General features: G+C 41.6%; 12 non-coding genes across 12 annotated transcripts; all 12 read right to left on the reverse strand.

The window, feature by feature from the left end:
* Nucleotides 1-43: 43 nt before the first annotated feature.
* Nucleotides 44-115, reverse strand: Trnat-cgu (transfer RNA threonine (anticodon CGU)). Its single transcript has one exon. It is a non-coding gene; the product is annotated as a tRNA-Thr (tRNA).
* A 195-nt stretch (nucleotides 116-310) lies between these two features.
* On the reverse strand, nucleotides 311-382 carry Trnat-cgu (transfer RNA threonine (anticodon CGU)). The gene has a single exon. It is a non-coding gene; the product is annotated as a tRNA-Thr (tRNA).
* A 195-nt stretch (nucleotides 383-577) lies between these two features.
* Nucleotides 578-649, reverse strand: Trnat-cgu (transfer RNA threonine (anticodon CGU)). The gene has a single exon. It is a non-coding gene; the product is annotated as a tRNA-Thr (tRNA).
* Nucleotides 650-1,726: 1,077 nt separating this feature from the next.
* Trnat-cgu (transfer RNA threonine (anticodon CGU)) lies at nucleotides 1,727-1,798 on the reverse strand. Its single transcript has one exon. It is a non-coding gene; the product is annotated as a tRNA-Thr (tRNA).
* A 195-nt stretch (nucleotides 1,799-1,993) lies between these two features.
* Nucleotides 1,994-2,065, reverse strand: Trnat-cgu (transfer RNA threonine (anticodon CGU)). The gene has a single exon. It is a non-coding gene; the product is annotated as a tRNA-Thr (tRNA).
* Nucleotides 2,066-2,260: 195 nt separating this feature from the next.
* On the reverse strand, nucleotides 2,261-2,332 carry Trnat-cgu (transfer RNA threonine (anticodon CGU)). The gene has a single exon. It is a non-coding gene; the product is annotated as a tRNA-Thr (tRNA).
* Nucleotides 2,333-2,527: 195 nt separating this feature from the next.
* On the reverse strand, nucleotides 2,528-2,599 carry Trnat-cgu (transfer RNA threonine (anticodon CGU)). The gene has a single exon. It is a non-coding gene; the product is annotated as a tRNA-Thr (tRNA).
* A 1,077-nt stretch (nucleotides 2,600-3,676) lies between these two features.
* On the reverse strand, nucleotides 3,677-3,748 carry Trnat-cgu (transfer RNA threonine (anticodon CGU)). Its single transcript has one exon. It is a non-coding gene; the product is annotated as a tRNA-Thr (tRNA).
* Nucleotides 3,749-3,943: 195 nt separating this feature from the next.
* Trnat-cgu (transfer RNA threonine (anticodon CGU)) lies at nucleotides 3,944-4,015 on the reverse strand. Its single transcript has one exon. It is a non-coding gene; the product is annotated as a tRNA-Thr (tRNA).
* A 195-nt stretch (nucleotides 4,016-4,210) lies between these two features.
* Trnat-cgu (transfer RNA threonine (anticodon CGU)) lies at nucleotides 4,211-4,282 on the reverse strand. The gene has a single exon. It is a non-coding gene; the product is annotated as a tRNA-Thr (tRNA).
* A 984-nt stretch (nucleotides 4,283-5,266) lies between these two features.
* Trnat-cgu (transfer RNA threonine (anticodon CGU)) lies at nucleotides 5,267-5,338 on the reverse strand. The gene has a single exon. It is a non-coding gene; the product is annotated as a tRNA-Thr (tRNA).
* A 658-nt stretch (nucleotides 5,339-5,996) lies between these two features.
* Nucleotides 5,997-6,068, reverse strand: Trnat-cgu (transfer RNA threonine (anticodon CGU)). Its single transcript has one exon. It is a non-coding gene; the product is annotated as a tRNA-Thr (tRNA).
* Nucleotides 6,069-6,521: the final 453 nt, after the last annotated feature.

Here is a 6,521-nt window from a genome sequence, read left to right on the forward strand (position 1 = left end):
TATGCACCATACATATCAACTGCTATATTTCTACAAAAGAAAAAGCCCCGACTGGGGATTGAACCCAGGATCTTCGGTTTACGAGACCGACGCCTTACCACTTGGCCACCGAGGCTGTTGTTAAGGGTGTGCTTAGTTTGTAAGGCTTTCATGTTCGTTGATAAATGCCAATAGACGTTGGTTCATTTCTTAATGCAACTAAAGTAGTGCAAACCACGTGAAATACGACTGTGAATACAGAGTGGTCAAAGTAGTGCAGGTATGAAATATGCACCATACATATCAACTGCTATATTTCTACAAAAGAAAAAGCCCCGACTGGGGATTGAACCCAGGATCTTCGGTTTACGAGACCGACGCCTTACCACTTGGCCACCGAGGCTGTTGTTAAGGGTGTGCTTAGTTTGTAAGGCTTTCATGTTCGTTGATAAATGCCAATAGACGTTGGTTCATTTCTTAATGCAACTAAAGTAGTGCAAACCACGTGAAATACGACTGTGAATACAGAGTGGTCAAAGTAGTGCAGGTATGAAATATGTACCATACATATCAACTGCTATATTTCTACAAAAGAAAAAGCCCCGACTGGGGATTGAACCCAGGATCTTCGGTTTACGAGACCGACGCCTTACCACTTGGCCACCGAGGCTGACAAAGGGCAAACAAACACAATTGGAATAAGGCACTTTTTCAGCCATATCTAAGTGACAAATCTTACCCATGGTCATGTGATTCAAATTTGCACTATGTGTGAGGAAGTCCCTGTAAAGTATGCCAAATAAATGACGTATACTCTAATGTCACACTCAGTTATAATTGTTCGTAAATTAAGTTCATACTGGCAGGATCTAGACACAATTTGCACACCTGAAATAAACGTCCAGCATACATGTTTCAGCGCATTGCATCAGTATCGTTAGTCCAATTAGTTTTCCTGCAACACAACTTCTCGGCCTCTGTCACTAAAGAATATCATAGCTGCAACCTTCACCTTCTTTCATACGTGTCAGTATATTCCAACGAGTCAAGGGCATATGAGATGTGATAGATATGTGACTGTCATCTTTCAAAGACAACCTGAGTTGTATACCCCTTACCGAGCGAAGAATGAAAATCCAGTTAAGCCCAATTGTGGATTGAACCTGAGATCTCCTCCAGTTTATCAGCCCGACGCCTCACCATTTGGCCAAGGGGGAGCACAGCACAGCAACGTTTATACGTTTACTTCATATGAATGGTCCTTGCTGAGAGTCAATGGAATTGTGTCACATGTCACTGGCAGTGAAACTCAGTGCACCTCATACATCTACATGACAGACCTTTCCTTTCATACTTTGCTAAAGGTAAGTGGTATCTTCCTGATTTTTATCGAGAGTGAGACTGTACTGCTTTTCATTGTTGTTTTTCTTCATTTGGTCAAAAGAGAAATTTCGAAATATATAATCAAGTGAAACGTATCAAACTGAGCCTGCACCTATCATATACTAGCAGATAGTAATGGATTCGTCTCCGTTTGTCTGTGTACTTTTCTCAATTTTTGTTGTGCAGTTTACACATGTGGTATTTGAAATGACTTCCACATGCTCTTCTTCTCACTCATCCCTTTCTCCAGGGATGTACCGCATACGTTTATCTGCAAGATGTCAAGGGAGAATTTAGCTTGTCCATGGTTCAGTTCTGTGGGACCCGACCTCTCGTGAATGTTTTGTTGATCAGTAAAAAAATGAGCCCCGACTGGGGATTGAACCCAGGATCTTCGGTTTACGAGACCAACGCCTTACCACTTGGCCACCGAGGCTGTTGCTAAGGGTGTGCTTAGTTTGTAAGGCTTTCATGTTCGTTGATAAATGCCAATAGACGTTGGTTCATTTCTTAATGCAACTAAAGTAGTGCAAACCACGTGAAATACGACTGTGAATACAGAGTGGTCAAAGTAGTGCAGGTATGAAATATGCACCATACATATCAACTGCTATATTTCTACAAAAGAAAAAGCCCCGACTGGGGATTGAACCCAGGATCTTCGGTTTACGAGACCGACGCCTTACCACTTGGCCACCGAGGCTGTTGTTAAGGGTGTGCTTAGTTTGTAAGGCTTTCATGTTCGTTGATAAATGCCAATAGACGTTGGTTCATTTCTTAATGCAACTAAAGTAGTGCAAACCACGTGAAATACGACTGTGAATACAGAGTGGTCAAAGTAGTGCAGGTATGAAATATGTACCATACATATCAACTGCTATATTTCTACAAAAGAAAAAGCCCCGACTGGGGATTGAACCCAGGATCTTCGGTTTACGAGACCGACGCCTTACCACTTGGCCACCGAGGCTGTTGTTAAGGGTGTGCTTAGTTTGTAAGGCTTTCATGTTCGTTGATAAATGCCAATAGACGTTGGTTCATTTCTTAATGCAACTAAAGTAGTGCAAACCACGTGAAATACGACTGTGAATACAGAGTGGTCAAAGTAGTGCAGGTATGAAATATGTACCATACATATCAACTGCTATATTTCTACAAAAGAAAAAGCCCCGACTGGGGATTGAACCCAGGATCTTCGGTTTACGAGACCGACGCCTTACCACTTGGCCACCGAGGCTGACAAAGGGCAAACAAACACAATTGGAATAAGGCACTTTTTCAGCCATATCTAAGTGACAAATCTTACCCATGGTCATGTGATTCAAATTTGCACTATGTGTGAGGAAGTCCCTGTAAAGTATGCCAAATAAATGACGTATACTCTAATGTCACACTCAGTTATAATTGTTCGTAAATTAAGTTCATACTGGCAGGATCTAGACACAATTTGCACACCTGAAATAAACGTCCAGCATACATGTTTCAGCGCATTGCATCAGTATCGTTAGTCCAATTAGTTTTCCTGCAACACAACTTCTCGGCCTCTGTCACTAAAGAATATCATAGCTGCAACCTTCACCTTCTTTCATACGTGTCAGTATATTCCAACGAGTCAAGGGCATATGAGATGTGATAGATATGTGACTGTCATCTTTCAAAGACAACCTGAGTTGTATACCCCTTACCGAGCGAAGAATGAAAATCCAGTTAAGCCCAATTGTGGATTGAACCTGAGATCTCCTCCAGTTTAACAGCCCGACGCCTCACCATTTGGCCAAGGGGGAGCACAGCACAGCAACGTTTATACGTTTACTTCATATGAATGGTCCTTGCTGAGAGTCAATGGAATTGTGTCACATGTCACTGGCAGTGAAACTCAGTGCACCTCATACATCTACATGACAGACCTTTCCTTTCATACTTTGCTAAAGGTAAGTGGTATCTTCCTGATTTTTATCGAGAGTGAGACTGTACTGCTTTTCATTGTTGTTTTTCTTCATTTGGTCAAAAGAGAAATTTCGAAATATATAATCAAGTGAAACGTATCAAACTGAGCCTGCACCTATCATATACTAGCAGATAGTAATGGATTCGTCTCCGTTTGTCTGTGTACTTTTCTCAATTTTTGTTGTGCAGTTTACACATGTGGTATTTGAAATGACTTCCACATGCTCTTCTTCTCACTCATCCCTTTCTCCAGGGATGTACCGCATACGTTTATCTGCAAGATGTCAAGGGAGAATTTAGCTTGTCCATGGTTCAGTTCTGTGGGACCCGACCTCTCGTGAATGTTTTGTTGATCAGTAAAAAAATGAGCCCCGACTGGGGATTGAACCCAGGATCTTCGGTTTACGAGACCAACGCCTTACCACTTGGCCACCGAGGCTGTTGCTAAGGGTGTGCTTAGTTTGTAAGGCTTTCATGTTCGTTGATAAATGCCAATAGACGTTGGTTCATTTCTTAATGCAACTAAAGTAGTGCAAACCACGTGAAATACGACTGTGAATACAGAGTGGTCAAAGTAGTGCAGGTATGAAATATGCACCATACATATCAACTGCTATATTTCTACAAAAGAAAAAGCCCCGACTGGGGATTGAACCCAGGATCTTCGGTTTACGAGACCGACGCCTTACCACTTGGCCACCGAGGCTGTTGTTAAGGGTGTGCTTAGTTTGTAAGGCTTTCATGTTCGTTGATAAATGCCAATAGACGTTGGTTCATTTCTTAATGCAACTAAAGTAGTGCAAACCACGTGAAATACGACTGTGAATACAGAGTGGTCAAAGTAGTGCAGGTATGAAATATGTACCATACATATCAACTGCTATATTTCTACAAAAGAAAAAGCCCCGACTGGGGATTGAACCCAGGATCTTCGGTTTACGAGACCGACGCCTTACCACTTGGCCACCGAGGCTGACAAAGGGCAAACAAACACAATGGGAATAAGGCACTTTTTCAGCCATATCTAAGTGACAAATCTTACCCATGGTCATGTGATTCAAATTTGCACTATGTGTGAGGAAGTCCCTGTAAAGTATGCCAAATAAATGACGTATACTCTAATGTCACACTCAGTTATAATTGTTCGTAAATTAAGTTCTTACTGACAGGATCTACACACAATTTGCACACTTGAAATAAACGTCCAGCATACATTTTTCAGCGTATTGCATCAGTATCGTTAGTCCAATTAGTTTTCCTGCAACACAACTTCTCGGCCTCTGTCACTAAAGAATATCATAGCTGCAACCTTCACCTTCTTTCATACGTGTCAGTATATTCCAACGAGTCAAGGGCATATGAGATGTGATAGATATGTGACTGTCATCTTTCAAAGACAACCTGAGTTGTATACCCCTTACCGAGCGAAGAATGAAAATCCAGTTAAGCCCAATTGTGGATTGAACCTGAGATCTCCTCCAGTTTATCAGCCCGACGCCTCACCATTTGGCCAAGGGGGAGCACAGCACAGCAACGTTTATACGTTTACTTCATATGAATGGTCCTTGCTGAGAGTCAATGGAATTGTGTCACATGTCACTGGCAGTGAAACTCAGTGCACCTCATACATCTACATGACAGACCTTTCCTTTCATACTTTGCTAAAGGTAAGTGGTATCTTCCTGATTTTTATCGAGAGTGAGACTGTACTGCTTTTCATTGTTGTTTTTCTTCATTTGGTCAAAAGAGAAATTTCGAAATATATAATCAAGTGAAACGTATCAAACTGAGCCTGCACCTATCATATACTAAGTGACTTCCACATGCTCTTCTTCTCACTCATCCCTTTCTCCAGGGATGTACCGCATACGTTTATCTACAAGATGTTAAGGGAGAATTTAGGTTCAGTTCTGTGGGATCCGACCTCTCGTGAATGTTTTCTTGATCAGTAAAAAAAAGCCCCGACTGGGGATTGAACACAGGATCTTCGGTTTACGAGACCGACGCCTTACCACTTGGCCACCGAGGCTGACAAAGGGCAAACAAACACAATGGGAATAAGGCACTTTTTCAGCCATATCTAAGTGACAAATCTTACCCATGGTCATGTGATTCAAATTTGCACTATGTGTGAGAAAGTCCCTGTAAAGTACGCCAAATAAATGACGTATACTCTAATGTCACACTCAGTTATAATTGTTCGTAAATTAAGTTCTTACTGACAGGATCTAGACACAATTTGCACACCTGAAATAAACGTCCAGCATACATTGTTCAGCGTATTGCATCATTATCGTTAGTCCAATTAGTTTTCCTGCAACACAACTTCTCGGCCTCTGTCACTAAAGAATATCATAGCTGCAACCTTCACCTTCTTTCATACGTGTCAGTATATTCCAACGAGTCAAGGGCATATGAGATGTGATAGATATGTGACTGTCATCTTTCAAAGACAACTTGAGTTGTATACCCATCAGAAATCTTAGAATGAAAACCAGTTAAGCCCGATTGTTTATTGATGTGGTCAGAAGAGAAATTTCGAAATGAATATTCAACTGAAACGTTCCAGACTGAGCCTTTCATGCAGTATATATTTAATCATCCGTTGTTTTCATACGTTAACACAAGACTAGGCATTTTCCCATATGGTCAATGGTTCGCATCATTTTAAAGTGTGAAACAAAATGAGCCCCGACTGGGGATTGAACCCAGGATCTTCGGTTTACGAGACCGACGCCTTACCACTTGGCCACCGAGGCTGACGTTGAGGACAGTTCGCTTTGTATTCTCGTGTGTGGCCTGTTCGTCGCTGATAAGTGACAGCTGGTCTTTGTAGGTCACGCGATAGAGGTAACACTGAATAGTGTTGAACTGCACAAACAATTCCATAAGTCTGTGTACACGTGTATGTATTTGCATTGATGAATCATTCTTGGGCCAGACTGAGGGTGTCGGAGTTTGGACGAAAGTCCATTCCTTTGTAAAAGCAGTATATGGTGTAATAAAACATCAGTTGTACTTTACTTGTCGTATAATTATTTCCTAAACCCTGTTCTTTATACAAGCTTGTCACATACCAGGCTTGTTGTGGACGAATCGGAATATAAAGCTAAACTGTCCCTAAGGCTTGAGGGTTCCCTCAATCTGAAAGAGTGTATGTATATATTACAGTTAAACCTCAATGGTTGAGGGTCTGTTTATCCGGATATCCC

Source organism: Haliotis asinina, chromosome 7 (genome assembly GCF_037392515.1).
Source record: "Haliotis asinina isolate JCU_RB_2024 chromosome 7, JCU_Hal_asi_v2, whole genome shotgun sequence".
Taxonomy (NCBI): domain Eukaryota; kingdom Metazoa; phylum Mollusca; class Gastropoda; order Lepetellida; family Haliotidae; genus Haliotis; species Haliotis asinina.